General features: G+C 35.2%; 1 protein-coding gene across 1 annotated transcript in view; it reads right to left on the minus strand.

Annotated features, from left to right (window-relative positions):
* Positions 1-10,093, minus strand: part of LOC145662401 (methyl farnesoate epoxidase-like) — a 93,672-nt gene extending 83,579 nt beyond the window's left edge. The window contains exon 1 of the mRNA XM_081727940.1: positions 9,590-10,093. The gene's annotated coding sequence lies outside the window, so the exon portion shown is untranslated. The remainder of the gene's footprint in view (positions 1-9,589) is intronic.
* Between the last annotated feature and the right edge of the window lie 9,993 nt (positions 10,094-20,086).

Consider the following 20,086-nt stretch of genomic DNA (forward strand, 5'->3'; position numbering starts at 1 on the left):
TCTATATATGTTGTAAATGTTATACAGTATTTTACGTATGTCAGCACAAAATTAGAATATGTGTAACGGACCATTTTGGGACATGGTCCTTATCGTATATTTTATGCTGCAACAGGAATTCAATTTGTGAACTCTTGCATTAGCTGCTTATCTGAAAGTTGGAAATAGTTTGTTTATTTGAAGGATGTTATAAATAGAGGATCTGCCCATATGTATCTTCATCCTATCAAATCGGTGAAGCCAAAAAGCAACCGAGCATCGGGACGTCTAATTGGCTACTCTCGTTTCTGCCATCATCTGATTGGCTACTTCGTTTCTGCCATGATTGTTGGCTCAGAACATTGTCATCCTATTGGGCGGAGTGGGCAGAGTAGGGATGGCAATACTGTGACGTATGGCTTCAAGATTCTGTTGTAAAAGCAGATCCTCTATTATATAAGATCCTTGGTTTATTTAGTCGATTTTATCATTTTGTCAAAAATAATTTATAACTAGATGTGCAATTCGTTACTTAATATCCAGATTTAGAACGATGAACTATATAATAAAAATCCAATTTTGTAATTAATTATATTTCAAAATTACGTAACAAAATAATTATAAATTTTACCATTGTAATCTTTGAAAATTCAATCTACAATTCTATTTTAATGAAAACCGAACTCTTAATGAAAAAATATACGTAAAGAAGAAAAAGAAAAAAGTTGTAGTTACAGAATTTACTGACATGGGGTTAAAATAAATATCATGAAAACTCGTGTCGATAGGATAAGAGATGGCGCTGTAAACACTAAGTATTGGGGAGCTTTGCTCTAAATTTTTATTCAATTTTTATTATTTGTAATTCATTACTTTTGACAATTTTACTATTTGTGACAATTTTAATACACTGTTTTTCAATTTTAATGTGTTCATGCGCCGCTTATCCTTTCTTATTACATTAACAGTGTGATAAACAATTATATTTCAAGCATACAAATTCGGCCATTTTGGCACGTGCCATTTTAGTACATATGCTTACTTCAAACAAATTTGATTTAAAACAAATTTAATGAAATAGTCCACAAGGCTCTACGGCTGGGACTTCCTTAATAAATCTTCCGAAAGGAAGATAACTGAAATTGAACTGAAAGTAGTTTCCAAAAGTTTTAATTACGTTTTAGTTAATATACAACGTGTATGTCGTTCTATATACAGGGATTATACTATTTATTTGTATCCCACATTTAATATATACATAAAACATATAACGTATCTCTGTTCTACATCTGTTAAAAGATTTTTTAAAAAAACGTTTCTACTTTCAATGATAAGAAACTTCTTTGTGACAAAGACAAGACTAGTTTCCACATCAAAACTGTGGAAACTAACTAAATGGAACAGGTGTTCGCTACTGATCGAAAATTGAGTTCTTGTATTTGACAACAATCAAGCAATTCATGCTAGGATTTATTTGACCATTTGCACTGTCCATATGGCCTTAAACTAGTGCAACTGAAACACAATTTACAAATGTAATATTCAAACAGAATGTCAGCTTAGTAAATTGAACTACCATCATCAAGAAGTCTGTTTTTAACAAGTAATATTTATCTTAAATAATATATTTATGACAGATTTTGCAGCCTCTCAAAGTTTGCTGCATCGTGAAAATGCGCATATTGTAAATATGGTAGAACCGGCCCTGATAATATGATACATGTTTACTTTTGTATAATATATTGCTCAAGGTGCGTTAAAACTCGGAATCCCCCTCTTGTGTACGCCATTGGTTAATATATTGAAACTAACTAACTAACTCTATGGCCTATGGATCCCAGAGGTTCAATACCGCGTTCAGAAAAGCTCTCCACTGACTTCTATCCTTAGCCAACTGGATCCAGTTTCTACTTTGTATTCCTATTTCTGCGAGATCCATCTTAATATTGTCCTCCGATCTGCGCCTAGATCTTCCTAATGGTCATTTTCCGATTGGTCTCCCAGTCAAGACTTTGAAAGCATTTCTACTTTCTTCCATCCTGACTACATGAGCTGCCCACCTAGACTTGATTACCCTAACAATGTATGGTAAACCGTATAAATTACGTAGTTCTTCGTTATGAAGTTACCGCCATTCCCCTTTTTAGTGCGACAATGTTTCGCAACCATATAGAACAACAGGTATGATTATCGTTTTATATATTTTAAACTTCAAATTTCTCGACAGAATTCGCGACGACAAGAGAGTTTGAACTGAATAATAACGCGAATTTCCTGCTTTTAGTCGACGTTTAATTTCTTCCTGAATATGATTTTCGTCTGTTAATATTGATCCTAGATATTTGAAGGTATCCACTTTATCAAAAGTATTATTTAATATTTTAACGCATCCATAATTTGCTGTATTCCGGCCCCGACGTACTTCCATGTATTTAGTTTACTCTGTATTTACTTCTAAACCCAAGTCCCTGGAAGCGTTTAATAAGATCTCTGCATTTCTTTCTATTGTTCTCCTATCACCCCCTATGGTTCAAATGTTGGATACGAATGCGTTTGTCTGTATGTGAGAAGTCTGAGAAATTTATTTTGGATTTGTTCAAGTTGCTGACATAGTTTATGAGTGTGTGGATTCCATATCGTTGATTCATATTCTAATTTTGTGCTGACATACGTAAAATACTGTATAACATTTACAACATATATAGATTGTTTGGCAATTCTTTCCTATCCAATTAGTAAATCCTTGGTTTTGACCTTATTTTACTATGTAGCTGTGATGATACAAGTGTAGTTGACAGCCAAGAATAATACCAGGATCTTGACCTATGTCCGATTTAACAAGGAACGAACATGAGCGTGTCATCCGAACATCCGAATCAAACCTAGTCCATTCGATCAACATAACAAAGATATGTTCATGCACAAAAAAATTAGGTACCATGGACAACGGAGTAAGTCCCTGGGTCCATTAACCCTGTTGGTATAAAGAAAATCGTAGATTCGCAGTGAAATAGCTATTACATCAATACTCTTCATTGGAAAGTCATAGTTTATAGTTCATTCTCTTCAGTATGAAACGAGCTTTCCAAAGGTGCTAGATATTGGGGCCCAAAACTTACTCGAACAAGGAAATTTGGGAGAATGTCGGGAAAATTCCCTCCAGAAATCCCTCCCATCAACTTTGGACCCCTCTGCAGAGGACCCGGGTAAAAGCACACAATCTAAATGTATCCCACAAAATACTATAGGAAATAAGAAATGATGTAACAAGTTTTGTATTGATAAACTTAATAGATATGAGGGAAAAGCTTATACACCAATACAGGTTTTCTCCTCATACCTATTCTGCTATCAATACAAAACTTGGTACATACATTTCTTATCATCTATAGGGACTTACTTCGTTGTTCGTGGCACCTAATTTTTTGTGCATGAACATATCTTTGTTATGTTTATCGAATGGATTAAGTTTGATTCGGATGTGAGAATGACACGCTCATGCCCATTTTTTATAAGTATGTCGTTCTCATTTCTACATGTAATAAATATAATTTCTCTTCGATTTATACCGTGTGTTTTGTATCCTACGCATTACCATAAACTGTTCGTTGAAAGGAAATAATGGAACTCATTTGCGTAGGTATTTTTTGCCGGGCCCCTGTAGACGGCCGAGTGCCTTCACCTTCATCTGCATATCAAACTGCAGATGAGTGCACATTTGCATATCAATATTTAAATATATTGTAATTTGTGGTCAAATTTACTGCTTATTAATTAGCGTTCATGTTAATGATTATCTTATTATTATGAATATTATTGGGTAAACACCGAGCGTAATACGAGAGTATTAATACAATTTCAATGTATATTGTATTTCATGTATGTACTTTATTCCTTTATAGGCTATGAATCATTTATTATTTGCGTGCGTCTCATTAATGGGACTTTATATTGTATATATTACATGCGTTAATGGAGTTATATAGTCAGCATACTATTCTACATTTGATTAATTAAAGGAGAAATCATATCATATGCATTGGATTCATGTATAGAAGTTTGAACCTTGGGGCTACAGAGATAGCGTGGACAGAGATTTTTTTCCTGGCGACGTTAGTCTGCACTGAAACTGCATGTGAGGTCTATGACAACTAACAAATGAAGAAATCCCTGAATGACCAAGGATGGATGAATCATTCAGTATAGGAAGTATACTGTTAACTTCCTCTTGTATAGCAATGACGAGATGGATACATTGCTTACAGACGCTCTCCAGGCTGTTTCAAAAGTCGTAAAATTTTTAGCGTCAACATGATAGATTTTGAATTTCTAAAGGTGGTGTTTTCACACCTTTTAAAAGAATCTCACGCCTATCAAGCTCTTGGCTTGTCGTCACCCCGAGTTCGTTACCCGAAAGCAAGCGGATCTAAGTATTTCTCTCATGATGCACTGCACTTTTGAAAACATGTATTTTATTTTGACTTATTTTATGTGTAAAATATTAATATTAACGTATTACGCTCACTAGTTCTTGGAAAGACCGTTTAAAATTCATGACTATATTTGTCAACGTGTTTCCCATCGTTCAAGACACTTAGATCTTGTATATTTTCAAAATTAATCATAACCTAAGATGTTTCTTCTCTCTCTCTCTCTTGAAAAATGGCTACTGGGGTTGGTAGCAGACAGTTTTGAGGGAAGCCAAAGGAAAAGAGACTTCCTACAAATACCCAGAGAGATGACAGCTGTGTATATTATTACCATTGTATTCTGTATATAATTTACTTTATTTATGTATATTTAATCATGTGTATCAATCATTCAAAGTGTCGATTTCAGTGAAAATAGCCAATGTATACAGTACTATTGTGATGGACTTCAGTTTTGGGCAGAAGCTTTTGAACCGGCCGCTCTCAAAAGTGATGGCAGCACCTACCAAGAGGTGTCTGTTAGGTTTGCAGGCACAAGCTAGTTTTCGGTGTGGCTGGATGTAAAGGCCACCCACCATATTTGCCGGAGGCATCAAACCTTTTTTCATAGAATTCTGAGAACAGCGAGTCGGCTAGTTTCCTGGAATTTGTGCAGTTTAATATTCCGTTCATGTTCTTAGTGGAGACGAGTTGTTTCTTAGACGCTGAAGAGTTTACTTCGAACTAGCGTGTTTTGAAGTTTTTAACTTCTCGAGAATTGAGAGGTATCAACCCGGGACAGTGCGAAGACCGTTTCTTCCCCTGGAGTCCTGTGTAATACATACATGTACAGACATGTATCGGGCAACGATGGTGGACAGTGCTAATAACTATTAATTTTATAGTGAATATAATCAGTGCTGCAGAACAGTGAATTTCCAGAAACATGTTAACCACGTCATGTTTCGTTTTTTTTATATTCAATCTTCAACCAGATTTTCTGAAACCATAGCTAGTTGGCTATGACTTTGTTAGCAGTTCCAAGCAGTAGCTATTCTGCGGACAAGCTTTATCAACAGTGCCGTCGCACTAATCATTATTCCTGTTACGGAATGGAAAATCGTTGTTCCCATCTCTAGTTAAAAAAACAACAGGCCTGTCAAGCTTACGTTAGTGCCATCCTTGAACTCTTTCAAACAAGGATACTAGCAAGACATTTTAGTATTGCTACTATACTGGCATACCTTGGGTCAGTTATTTCATCATAGTGACCATCCAGTTGGTCTACCCTTCAAGAACATTTCCTGTTCAGTGGAATGGTAAAGTGGGAAACTACTTTTGGTGTGAATCCATCATGGACATTGTGTTAGCCCTATATATTTTAATAGACTACTAGTAAGTGGACATTACGGGAAATCGAGTCACCAGGACACTGCATCGATTTGATATGATTATGAATTTTTACCTATAAATTTTGTATATATTTTTTTCTTCTATCCTCCTCTCTGAATAGAACAGTCAGAGACCCTGAACTAATTATCATGAGGAGTAAATTTTGTTTGTGTATCTGCTTGGCAGATTTATTAAGAGGTCAGACAGACCTCTAGAGTTAATATATATATTCATATCCTATATCCTTACAGTGTGAAATTGTGTGTAAATTTTCAAGTAGTGAGAGTGGTGCACCATAAAAAGAAAAATGCGTAATAAGTGCATGGTAAATATGACCGTGTTGAGTGTGTTCTGCTATCATCTATGGTTCTATGAGACGGAATAAATCTCCTTCTTCAAAAAGTATAGCGAGGGTGTCTGTTTTCCTGCTTGGTGAGTACCCGAATGCTAATCCCTATGTTTTATTTTCAGGAGTGAGAGCCAAGGAAACATTTCTCCTTGTCTCTAGTACATCTGACCATCTTCCTGAATGGGGCCCAGGGAGAAGTACGCCCAAAGAACATAACGACACAGTTATGAGTATAAAGAGTGATTAACAGTTTGCTACCTGTTTGTTTGAAATTTATTTTTTTTTACATAACTTTATTACCATCTGAAACTCTTTATAAGTAGCTGCAAGACCATAACTGTTGTCAGAAAACCCTGAGATTTTTGTTTGTTTTATTATATTTTTGTTTTTATTTGCTCTACCGACTATCAAATGTGGCAGTGGCGGCTTCAGACGGAGATCACCATTATCGCTCCAAGCAGGGATTACTTATGCAAAAGTATTTAATTTGCAGTTTTCAGTAATTTACATTATAATTTGAATATTCCTAGCCACTCCACCATATATATATTTTTTAAATCTTATTGTGGTGGTGTTTCTTTGGTATGCATAGATCACCTCTATAACTACCTGCACCTCACACCCCTCAGCAAGAATGATACTCCGGGCCACTTCCATTCAGCAGCGTGTGCAAGAGGTTTCCGGGTTTAACCTTCTTGCTTTGAACAAGATATACGATAGTAAGCATTTACCATATATGGGCATGTATACAAATAGACCTGAAATTATATGAGTTGGGAACTTGAACCTGCCTTTGACGAAATTCTACTTACACCATTGCTTCCATTAACATAATTTCGTCCCCTCCCCTCAATGTGAGGCCTGCGCAGGTGTATGTTACTCTACTTATGAAACTAAATTTTTGTTACCAGTAATGATAAGCATATAGACTATGTAAAAGCCAAACTATGAAAGTGAATCCTGAGCATTCTTCCTCTGCAGTTGAAAGGTTCTGTTTGAATCCCACGGAAAGCTGTTCTGATTGTGGTTTTCCCTAGACACAGGCACGTAGCCAAAGGTGGGGGACCCCTTCGAGACCAGAAATGAAAAAATTAAGAAAGGATGAAACAAAATGAAATGAGAAAAAGAAGAATCAGTTTTATACTACAGGAAGCTTTTGGTTACTTTTTATGAGGAGATTTGTATTACTGGCAATACATGGTGGCGAAGTGAGCGAGATATCCTGGAAGAGTCAGAGAATTTGAAATTTCTAGAAAAGTTACTGATTTTTCAGAATTTATACTCAGGGAGATTTCAAGCTTCGGAAAGCATAGTGCCGTTCTGTAACCGCTTGGACATTTTTTATCATAAGTTTTCGTCATCATATCCTTGCAGAGTCAAACATGTTATTTCAAAAAGCAATTTTCTACTTCTCCTTTAACCTGTCTTTTGGAACAGACAGTAGTTGACGGAATAATAAAAACAAAAATTTATGTGGAAAGAAAGTTCTGTTTACATTTGATTCAACAGAGAAAGGAACTCAGATATTGTAAAATATTTTACAAGACATTATTGAGTATGTACTTTTTATAATAGTGAACATATACTTTTTATAATAGTTGAAGTCATAATGAAAGGAAAATTGTTATATTTGAATAAACAAAGGAAGGACGCAAATATTGTATAATCTTTTTCATTTTTTAAAATTTTATTTTACTCGAGATTTCGTCATAGTTTGTTATTGAAATACTTACCAACATATCCTCATTTTATTGTCCTAACAAACCAATATATGTTGATAGTAAAGTAGTTTAGATTAATCGAGCACCTGGGCCTTCAGAATTTCATGTCACGCCCCCCTCCCCCCGTTACGAAATCCTGGCTAAACGAACCAATATATATTCCAGTAAAATAGTTTAGAATGATCGAGCCTCTGGTATGATGACCACAATATTTCATGTCACGGGGCCCCTTCCCTTCACGAAATCCTGGCTACGTGCCTGATAGACACTTCCTCATCCCAACAGACAAATGATGGGCTTGTATCTTTAAAGTATAGTGACCGTACTTCCATTCAAAATCCATTTCTTTGGTAATTGTTTCCAATGTAAAATTACTCATTGACTGCTAAAAGTTGCATTTCGGACTTGTTAATAAACGTGATACCTTCGGCTCTATTTTTTTTGTTTGCCTTTAGAATACAAATAAATAACGATACTGAACTATGGTTAATAAATAATATTCATGTCTGGAATGGAACTTGAACCTGCAACCACTATTCGTAGGTTTCCTTCGACTGACACAAAATTTCCCGTTTTCTTATCAACTTTTCTCTAGTTTGTTAAGTGTTCAATTCTTATGACAGAAGTTCGTGATAAAATTAATCTAGCTCTATTAAAGGAAGTACCAACCCCATTTGTTTTATTCATTTGCTTTCTGTTAATATTTTTAATTTTTCCTTCACTTTTTTTTTTTTTTTTTTTAACAAAACATACATACAATAACTCCCAGTCAATAATGGGTGCAAATTATTCTACTTTGAACAGAAACAGCTCCCCTCCCCCTCACATACACAAACTATTGCGGTTAATTTCTGAAGAACAAAGGAAAATTTAAACATTCATATTGGTCAATCAGTCACCGCAAGAATTTCCCTGGATTTTCATGTTTTTATCCAATAATTCCCCTTTTCCTTTTTTGTTAAATTTACCTATGAAATTTCCTTAGATTAGGAAAATTTCCCTCAAACTACGAACACTGTCTGCAAGAGACATGTCTTACTTTTCCAGTCTAATAGTATAGAGACTTTCTTAACCTCTTTCGTATCATACCTTCTTTATTTTATTTTATTTTATTTATTTATTTATTTATTTTATCACATCCTCTTGCCAGCAAACCGCACAAGTAATTTCCGGCCTGTAATAAGCCTCAGCGGCGCAAATCTGTCTTCAACTTTGGGAGGCGGGCAGATTTGAGGCTTATTATGGGGGCACATCAATTTAATCTCACTTTCCTTTGTGGTAATCTGTCCTAAATCATCACGCACTTACACAAATATTAATGTTCAAATCTATATACGGTTACATCATCTGTCCTATTTGGAAATAATTAAATTGAAACAAGATAGGTTTCAGGTTGTAATTTAAATCGTCACAATAGTTCTAAGTCGACAACTTGCCTGCATGGTAGGATATCTACTGGCGTCAAGCAGGGAGGTAGAGACACGTATTAGCGTAATGGAATTAGCATGTAGCACAAACTTACATGTTTCTAGTAGGTAGTAGTAGTAGCCGTAGTAGTAGTAGTAGTAGCAATAGTAGTAGTAGTAGTAGTAGTAGCAGCAGCAATAGTAGTAGTAGTAGTAGTAGTAGTGTAGTAGTAGTAGAAGAAGAAGGAGGGGGAGGAAGTTTTCGTCTTGTTATAATGGAAAATATAATTTCATATAAATTGTGAATCATAAAGTAAATACAATTTCACTTACCTGTGATGTCGAAAAACTTTTCAATTCGTTTGAAAGGTTTCGCCCTTCTTACTCCAGTTTATGAAGCACTGTAACTCGAAACGTAAACATGTAATATGAAAACTCGAGGCCAGAGAAGACAAATATGCACTCAACCGCAACCAGTTTAAAACTCACAATCCGTAATGGAAAGTTAATTCGAACGAAGTCACGAACAGTTCTTTCACTGGAACGTTGAGTTATAAGTAACAGTTCTTTTGATTCACAAAGTGTATCCTCATCTCAAATGGACAGGTAAAATGCTAATATATAATTAGCAATGGATGGTATACCGGTAAGACAGCCAATTAATAAAACTTTAAATGGTTTCTCGGAAATTCTGCAAACAAGCATTGAAAGACTAATAAAAAAATAATATAAAAGTCAAATATATAATTATCTGAATAGAGAGAAGTAGTGTATATTGGTGCACTGTGCTTTCGTCTGCATTTTCTCCAGAACAGGAACTCGCAAAACACGCAACGTTTAGCCTGTCCTGAGCGATGTGCTAGGCGTTACGTAACCTTGAGAAACCTCTTTTCTTTTCTTTTTCTTTTTTTTCCCAGCTGGATTAGGAAACGAAGTCACTGTGACATCTGCCGTGTTTCATGACTGAGGCGTTTCTTGGACATTAAAAAAAAAAAAAAAAAATGCATATTTTGATACATAGAGTTGCAACAGAGACAAGATCATTGTCCACAGGGCCGGATTAAGAGGGGGCTGCAAAGGTGCATGTGTACCCGCTTCCTTGTAAATATACACTACCTAAAGTGAGAAACTAGGAGTGAGTTTTGCAAAATCAATAGTTTGTCAATTTTCTGACGGTTGAAGGAAAATAATTCATCGAGAGCAGACACTTAGTATTTCCAAAGGAATTCCTCATTAACATTATAGATGCCTAAAGGCATTTAAAGAAAAAAACTTTAATTCAAATATACTGGTAGTTATTGGTGCACCCCTTCAGAAAATCCTGGATCCGCCCCTGATTGTCTATACAGTATTTTCTAGAATTCTATTAACGAGTAAGCGTACAGAACGGTTGAAAAGTTTCAAGACTGTTTTCTTGATCCGCATGACTTTAAAGTAGTTCCGAATTCAACTCTGTCAACCGGGTAAAGAAGCTATATTTAAGATTAAGAGCAATGGTTTTCGACCGACAGATCGACAAGAACAACTGTTGAAATGAAAAATGAAATTAAATCTTCCTTCTCAAAATGAAATGAAAATTTATCAAAATTTTGCCCGTTATGCCAAGCGAGAAAGATGATAAAAGCAAGTGAATGATGATGAAATTAGTGGAATGAGCATGAGGGAGGAAACGGGAGTACCCCGAGAAAACCCACGGACACGATGTTGTTCACCACAAACTTACTTGGCCGAGGGTCGAACTAGGGACCCCACGCACCAAAGGTAAGCTTTTACCACTGAGCCACCGTGGCCCCTCTGGAGAGCTGTTCGGGAGCAGCATAGTAGAAATCGCTACATTCCATTTATTGTTTATTATTAACATTATTTATTACTGAAATACCGAAAGCAAGAATTACAAATTTTAGAAAGCCACAGCCACATATTATTTATAGTTAGACATTTTGCAATTACAAAACCACCAATTTTAATTGATTTTCTTTGAAAAATATTTTTGTGGACTCAATGTGATATTTCCTGCTGTTTATTTAAAAAAATATCTGTAATCGTGAATACAATGTTTAAAGTGCAAGCCATAGAGCAGCATGAAGTTCAGTCTGTTCCTGTCTTTTGACTTAATTTAAGAGGCAGCAGTTAAGTTTATAAGATTAAACGAAGAAAAAACAGATGCATAGCTGAAAAATCACTAACAATTTCAAAACTTTCCTGCTCAGATTGGGATATGCTTCATCCGCAGGTAACTGAAATTGATTTAATGACCCATTTCTTTAAATATGAAGTTGAAATTAACGTAAGGAGAAGTTTCCTGAATAGCACGGCACTATGTCATAGGCCAAAGTTGACCATTCGCTGTGAACCGACAAATAATTTCGCAGACCGGCGGACCACCGGTTGAAAACAGCTGTTTTAGAATATTTCTGTGTCATGATTGTCATAATGAATTTGCCATATCGAATCGACGTTATATTTTGTAAAGATGGGGCTGATGGGAGATATCTAGCAATATGAAGATTCTAAAACAAGTGCAATGCAGCAATTATGTACTTAACGATTCAAAAGTTGCTCTTTTTAGATTCTTTTAAAAGTCATTAGACTTTGCCATAATTATGTGATTTAGCTGCAAAAATTTTGTTGAGCTCTGGAAGATATTTCGCGTAAGTCAATATTCGGACGTAAGTCAACGTCTTAAGTATTCTGGCACCCCTGACAGGATTTTTTCACAAATTTAGAAATTTTCAAGCACTATGACTCTCCTCATACATTGTTTATGAGGATCATTTCATAAATAAGACAGACTCATTTTTGCTTACATGTTTAATTTTTTTATAGTATCTCTTTACAATAGTCTTCCTACTTCTCAATGATCAGTTCCAACATCCGATAAACTTTAATACTTCATCAAAGACACTAGTTTTGTTCAGCTGCCGAATGACAGAAAACTGTTCTAGAGATGGAAAACAATGTCCACGCACAAGTTATTTGAATTTTAGAAATACATCGAAGTCACATTGACTCATGCTCGGTCTCTTGTGCTGTTTCTTGGTGATCGTAAGCAAAGATAGTAATTTGACCTTCGACAGAGCTAGACGATTTTGTTTTTAAAGTCGTGGAAAAGATGGACCTCTTCACTCATTCGACTGTTATTTCAGTTTAGATTCAATATTTTAAACTCATGTTTCGTCAATAGCAACAATTCGGTTGAGTTTTTGCCACCCAAAGTTTGGATCTTAGTGTACGATTTTTGTTCTTCAATAGTTAGAGTACCCGATATATTTGAAGCCTCCATTCACAACACTTCTCACTGTCAGTCACTACAGAGCTACAGGGTTCTGCTGCTTTAGTTGTGCAATATTTGTGAAATGTCCTTCGTCTTTTTGTATCATTATCCAATTCCAATATTCTCTTGCTCACTAGTTCGCCTTTTATCACATCAGGTAGGCTGAGAAATGTTGAGCCTTATGCGCACGAGGTGGCGTTAGTCTTCCATCAAAGAGCATCAGGCCTATCCATTTGACAGGTAACAGTTGATGCTAGTAGATGTGCAAAAACTGTTGGTATTCTTATAATAATCAGACGTAAGGTATTGTGCCGTGAAGATTAGTGTACTTTCCGTAAAACTGTGTTTCATTTTACAATTTTATTTCGTTAAGGTCCATGAACAGGTCCATGAAGAAATTTGTTCTGTTTATGGGCAAGATACATTATCACAAGCAAGAGACAAAAGATGGTTGTCACTTTCGCTCTGTAAATTTTGATGTTCAAGAAGCTGCTTGCAGTGGGCGACCAAATACAGCAAAATGCGACCAAACACAGCGAAATTATATTCTGGCAAAAGTCGAGCCATAACCGGCATATAAGCAGTTATCACGTCACTAATAATCTAAACATTCATAATCAAAGAATGGTTAATCATTGGGAGATAGCTGGATACAAAGAAAGAAAGAAAGAAACTAACTAAAAGCTCGGCGTTTGGGCACCACTTGATCTGACTAAAAACATTTATTCGATCGAATTTCTCTACTGAAACGTGACGCATTTGAGTCATTTGTGAAGCAGTTGATCACGAGAATGAAAATTTGATAACTTGCAAAAAAAAAAAAAAAAAAAAAAAAAAAGCCATCGAACAAAATGGTACCTATGTAGCTTTATAATCCTATTTATAAACCACAATAAATGTATTCTCAATGTTGACTTCGAAATGCTCTGATACATTTTATCACCTCCATTGTTTTCACATTGCTTCTCTCTCCTCAACCTCCAGTAACATTTGTTTCCTTTTTCTTTTCTTTTTTTTTTTAACCAGGTAGGACAAAACATGAAATGTCTTCCACTTCCTCTTCACCTAACAATTGAAGAGTTCAGACTTTAGTCTGTTTCACCCACATCCTTAATATAGAAAACTATGTAAAATTATGATTGTTAGTTGAAAGGTGTGTTCTTAGGCCTTTTCCGGTGAAATTGAAAAATTGAATTTGAGTAATAGATCAGTTTGGTAATTAAAAAATCTGCTATTATGTTTGTAAGAATTGGTTTCGAGATTAGTCGTTTCCAGGTAACGAATCAATAAGACACCGAATGATTTAACCAACAATTCTACTACAAAATATATTGAAACGTTACTTTTACATGAACACCAAATACCAATAATAAGGATGTAGAGATAATTAGAAATGTGTGTACTGAAAGATAGCACCGAAGTGAGTATAGCAGGATTTTAAACCATTCCCGCGTCGAAATTGTCAAGTTTAAATTGGATGAAGTGGCATTTTAATTCATTTTGAAGTCTCCTTATAAGTTTTTTTTTTTTTTAAATAAAGTCATACTTTATCTCTACTTTTTTTTTTTTTAGTAGTATTTCTCTTGCTAGTTACAACTTAGGTATGTAGGCCTATATTATATTTTTGAATTCAATTCTTCTAATAAATACTACGAGTAGAGATGCAAAAAAGCCGGCTTTTTTGAATCGATGGTTTTTTTCACATAAAAAGCCGGCTTTTTTGGGAAAAAAACGAGAATTTTGGAAATTTTGGCTTTTTTCAACTTCATGATTTTTCTATCTAAATAGCTTTCGTATAGTATATTCTATAGTTAGATAAGAATTACATGACTTGAATGTGATATTTCGCTCTGAAATTCACCATCAAGATGGATGGAGCACATGTTTTACGAATTAAAGCTAACATGAAGAATGTAGTATTTGAGGGTAATTTTAGAGGCTTTTTAACTTTATTTTAACTTTTGAGTTATCAACATCTTTTTTCTTCTCTAGTTTGTCATCCGTGTTTCATTTCTAAGAGCTTTTAGTACTCTACCTTCTAGCGCAAAAGTTAAACTTGCCCGTTTTTCTATTTATCCGTCAAAGCGTACGTTTTTCAATATATCCGTCAAAACGTACTTCCACATTTCTGTTATACTGTAGCTGTGAAGTGATTTAGCAATAATTTTCCGGACACAACCTTGAATACCAATTTATACAAATAATCAGTAGCGGATTTAGAAAAGTACTTTAGGAGGGTTTTTTCTGATTGTTTCGTTTCCTAAAAAGTCCTAATTTTATTTGGGAAGTGCTTGAAGTTTATGAGTACAGGCATAACTAATATTTCGTTTCGTTTATATGTTTAGCAATAATCTTCCGGATACAACTTTAAAAATCATTTTATACTGAGAATCAGTGGCGGATTTAGAAAAGTATTTTGGGAAGGGTTTCTTACTAATGTTTAGTTTTTTTAAACATTCGTAATTTTTATTTGACGGGAGCTTAAAGTTTATGATTAAAGGCATAAATAATAGATATTTTGTTTGTTGCAGACATTCCGTAACTTCGGGGAACGGGCTTCAGTCCGAAAGACCGCCCCCCTAACCTTCGCAAAACCGTCACTGCTGGTAATTAGTAATAATAACGATTTAAAAACAATAAAAAAGGAAGTCGCCCAACTCACAGTACACGCACTATTTCTACATTCACAGATGGAATGAAGAAAAGCTTTGTCAGAATGGTCGAATGCTGGTTGAATCCCGGATTTCCCGATAGAAGCGCAAAAGCTAATCACTCAGTCATGTTTGTTGTGCAGTTGTATTTAGCTTAACTTAAATATATTCCGTAGTCTTCTTTTTTGGGGGGGAGTTCCGTAATGATATGTTGAATCCCTCTTGTTAAAAATTCAGAAAACTTGAGGATTGGGTAAACTGTGATTGGGTAAACCACAAAAATAAAAAGAATGAAAAATGCGAATCGTGTGAACTTCATGGTAACGTTTCCAGATATCAAACCACCTGCAATAGTTTTATTTCCCTTTCACCTTTTAATTAAGGTGTCCCATATTCAATTCTCGGTCGAACCACAAACCTTCTTTCATGCGTAACCCAAGTAACGGTTCGGATGTCAGTTTAAGCGAAAGTCTTCTCCTTGATAACCTCGGTATTTCGTAAGGATGTTAAGCCTAAATACACGAAACAAACCAAATTGTATATTTCTGCATGCCTAAATGCGTGTTGTTTTATAAAGAAGCCAATATTGCTTAAATATATTGATAGAAATTGGCAAAATTTATCGATTGCCTACGTAGCTTCCAACATTAGCTTGGATTGGACTTTCAATGATATCTACGTACCGGTACTAAATTTGTAATTTAATACCTCAGTTTTAGCGTACTGATTATGGTACGTTGACCTTTAAATTTTACATGCAAAGCAATAACAGGATTTTCCCGTTATTGTCTTACATTTCAAGTAATGACGGGAGTTTCCCAATGGCTAGGGCGGGAGATTCTCAACTTAAGAAATTTACTGACCGCACTTCTTTAAGCTTATGGGAGTTCTTCCGGCATAACCCCGCTGTTGCATAATAACATCAAGGCGAAACAATCTTATTTCTGTGAATATGTAATATAAATACATAAAGCAAAAAATCCAAGTCAAAAAAGCCTGGTTTAAACCAAAAAAGCCTGGTTTAAACATCCCCCAAAAAACGGGTTTTTGGCATTTTCAAAAACAACCATGGCTCTTGCCAACTCTGCTTACTTTTGTATATAGGAGGTTAAAAAATTCTTATTATATACATTGGTTAATCCTGTGGAATTCATAATGTAAATATGTTGAATAAAAATTGTTTGAAATATTTTTTCGAAATTCATAGTTTATTTTCGATGTTTTATATTATTATCAGCATCAACCACTAATTAAATGATTTTTTGTGTTATAGAGAAGCGATACAAAGTCTGTTTTATCAATTTAAAGCAGAATTTTCAAAAAAGCCCAAAATTTCCCAAGCAAAAAAGCAAAGCAGAAAAAACCGAGTTTTTTTTTTTTCAAAAAAGCCGGTTTTTTCCCGAGCCCTTGCATCTCTAACTACGAGTCATGAAAAATTGAAGCAAAAACAATTGGAGACTTTTTAAATACAAGGTAACATCCTGAATGAGCAATTACTATCTTATTTTAATTACAATATGTTCATATAAACTAGATAGGAGAATATAGTACGATACCACACTCACAAGGGAACATCTTATATTGATAGTAGCATTGTCCAATCAAACAATGTGCAATCGATAGAGGAGTAAAGAAAAGTGAGAAATCCAAAGTTTTACGGGCCGACACCCAAAAACACAGGAAATACAGAGGAAAGAAGAATCTAGAATTATGTGAAGATAGCAATGCAAAAGATATACTGACACAGAACTTCAAAATGATTAAAGTAATCAAAATGATATTTACACAACAGTATAGTAAGCAAACATTGTACCCACAGACATGCTCAATAACATCATATGTAATGTAGTGTTGCCAACTGAGCACAAAATAAAGTTTTGTTTAATGGCACGGAACAAATTATAGCATGTAGAAAATCTAATTATGATTAGTACCATACCTATGAAGTCGTGATGTACAATGTTGCCAACATTTGGAGATAGGCGTATATGAATTCCTACATGAATTTCGAATGTTGAAGAGTACATATATTACCAATACATTGCGGAACGCTTTGTCAACAGCAACATTGAAAAATTGACTACCAATAATGTGTAAGGTGATACAAGATTACGTGCATCAGAAATGTGAGCCTGCTAATCAATTGTCAATCCAAGAGCATGCATCATTTCAGTTTTGTGTGATGTGTTTGATACTATTCTGATTTTCAACTTGGGCAAACCTGCTTCGACACTGAGCTTCGTCCCTTATTTTCGTGCTTCAGTGATTATATTATTGTTTGTGGTCTCATATCTTGGTTTTAACTAGTTAGAATCGTGTACTGTATGTTCTTTTCTGCATCCGATATTCATATAGAAATTCATATAGGCCTATCTTCAAACGTTGGCAACACTGTACATCACGATTTCACAGATATGATTCTACTCCTAATTAGATTTTCTAGATGTTATAATTTGTGTTCCGTGCCATTTAACAAAACTTCATTTTGTGCTCAGTTGGCAACACTGCATTACATATGATGTTTTTGAGAATGTCTGTGGCAGGGGCGTCATTTAGGGGAGGCAGGGAGGGGCAATTGCCCCCCCTGAGTTTAAGTTTTATATACATTTTATCAATAGAATAGTAATAAATCAATGAAAGACGCGAAATTTTACTTATATCAAGGGGTCTTGACCCCCCCCCCAAGCAAATTCTGAAATGACGCTTCTGGTCTGTGGGTACAATGTTTGTTTACTATACCGTTGTGTAAATATCTTTTTGATTACTTTAATCATTTTGAAATTCTGTGTCAGTATATCTTTTGCATTGCTATCTTCACATAATTCTAGATTCTTCTTTCCTCTGTATTTCCTTTTTTTTTTTTTTTTTTTTTTTTTTTGGGTGTCGCCCCTTAAAACTTCGGATTTCTCACTTTTCTTCACTCCTCTATCAATTGCACATTGTTTGATTGGGCAACGCTACTATCAATATAAGATGTTCCCTTGTCAGTTTGAAAGGAAAGTGAAGTTTATTTTGACAGTACCTATTTTCAAAAAAAAATATTACGTAATCTTTCCCTGTGAACTTTGATTCATCCTTGCTTCTTTGTTCAACGCTGAATGATGTAGCACTCTAAGCATTTACACTAGGCAATAAATCATTGCTTAAGGTAATAGAATGCGACTTGAAAGTTAATTTTTTCACGTGTGCAAAGTGTGTGATAGACAAAGGATACGTCGTTCATGTCAGAAGTTGTTGGCCTTGTTGTTTAAATCTTGATGTTATATAAAGATTTTGTTGAAGAGAATAAACAAATTAACTGGGTGTGATTAAAAGAAAGCTTAAAAAAAATAAATAAAATAAAAAAAAAAATAGCAGCACTATCGTGAATCGTGGTTCCGACAATCTCACCGACGCGTTAATGGAACTGTATTAACAATTGCAAACGTGCAGATTGAATTTACCAGTAACATTTTGCTTCACATGAAGGTTATCCAGCGTCGTATTAAGAGTTTGATTAACGCATGATACTAACTTCCACAGTGGCGGATATAGAAGGTAACAAAAACTTGGGGGGGGGGGGGTACAGCCAGAACTCAGACTATGACAGGAATATCGTAAGTTTATTATAAACTTACAAAAATATATAAATAATAAGCTTCAATTATATTTGTCACTCAAAAGCTGGAGGCGTCCCTGGCCCCGGGCTAAATCCGCCGCCGCATATGCTGAAATACGTTAGTCCACATTTTTCTAAAGGGTTGTCAAACCACACGCATAGGACAAATCAACATTAGAGAGAATAATAATTCTCTCCTTCCTTGATTTCTTCTAATGTGCTTGGACAACCCTGGCCTAGCCATGGCCAGTACCGTGCCGGTGGTGGTGGTGTTGGGCGAACGGAGCCACGACCCCGGGCGCCGAAGTAAGGGGCGCAAAATTCGGAAGAAAAAAGAAAAAAGGCGAAATATTGCTTAGAATATATATATATATATATATATATATATATATATATATATATATATATATATATTTAGGGGCGTCGTCGTATACTCTTCTCCGGGCGCTGATTTTCCACGGCACGGTATTGGTCATGGCTAGGCTTGTCTTATATAAATCATTGCTAATTTCTCTAATATATCTATCTACCTATCTATATAAATAAAAATGATCGTAACTATGCTTGCGATATAATAACTCTTGAACCACACGACCGATCTCGATCAAATTTTGAACATAGATGAGTTTCGGGCCTGGGATGCTTTTTTTTATCATTTCACTTTGACAGTGTAACTTAGGGGAGGAAGAGGGAGAGAGATATTTTAAAATGATCGAAAATGACCGATTAGTGTCGAATCCATAGTTTTCGGCGTCGCTGAGAAAAACTTTGACACTTCCGATGCCGTTTAAATCCAAATTCAACTCTGAATCTTGAAGGAAGGTAGGGGAGATATATAAAAAATAATCGAAAATGACCTACATTAGCGTCGAATTCACAGTTTTCGGGGTCGCTGAGATCAACAGTGACACTTTCGATGCCATTTAAATCCAAATTCGGCTCTGCAACTTGTGGGAGGGGGAGATATATAAAAATGATCCAAAATGACCCACATCAGAGAGCGCCTGATAAATATTAAAAAGTTATTGACTTTTCGTAATTTTCTTATTTTAACTTAGCGAAGCGGGTAATTGACACTAGTGTGTTTCTAAATAAGGGTAGTTAGCATCGTGCGTTAGCCGAATTCTTAATACGATGCTAAAAACGACTCCGCTTAGGGCCAGTAGTGTCTAACGATGACTTAGACCACGTTTCCATTTTAGATTAATTCTGTAGCTGTCATAAAAAAAAAAAATCTTGCATCAAATTATGACTGAGAAGCTGGGTTATCACAAACTGTGTGTGATGTGGATGTCAAAAGTTCTGAC

This window comes from Thermobia domestica, chromosome 10 (assembly GCF_964235325.1).
Source record: "Thermobia domestica chromosome 10, izTheDome1.hap1.1, whole genome shotgun sequence".
Taxonomy (NCBI): Eukaryota; Metazoa; Arthropoda; class Insecta; order Zygentoma; family Lepismatidae; genus Thermobia; species Thermobia domestica.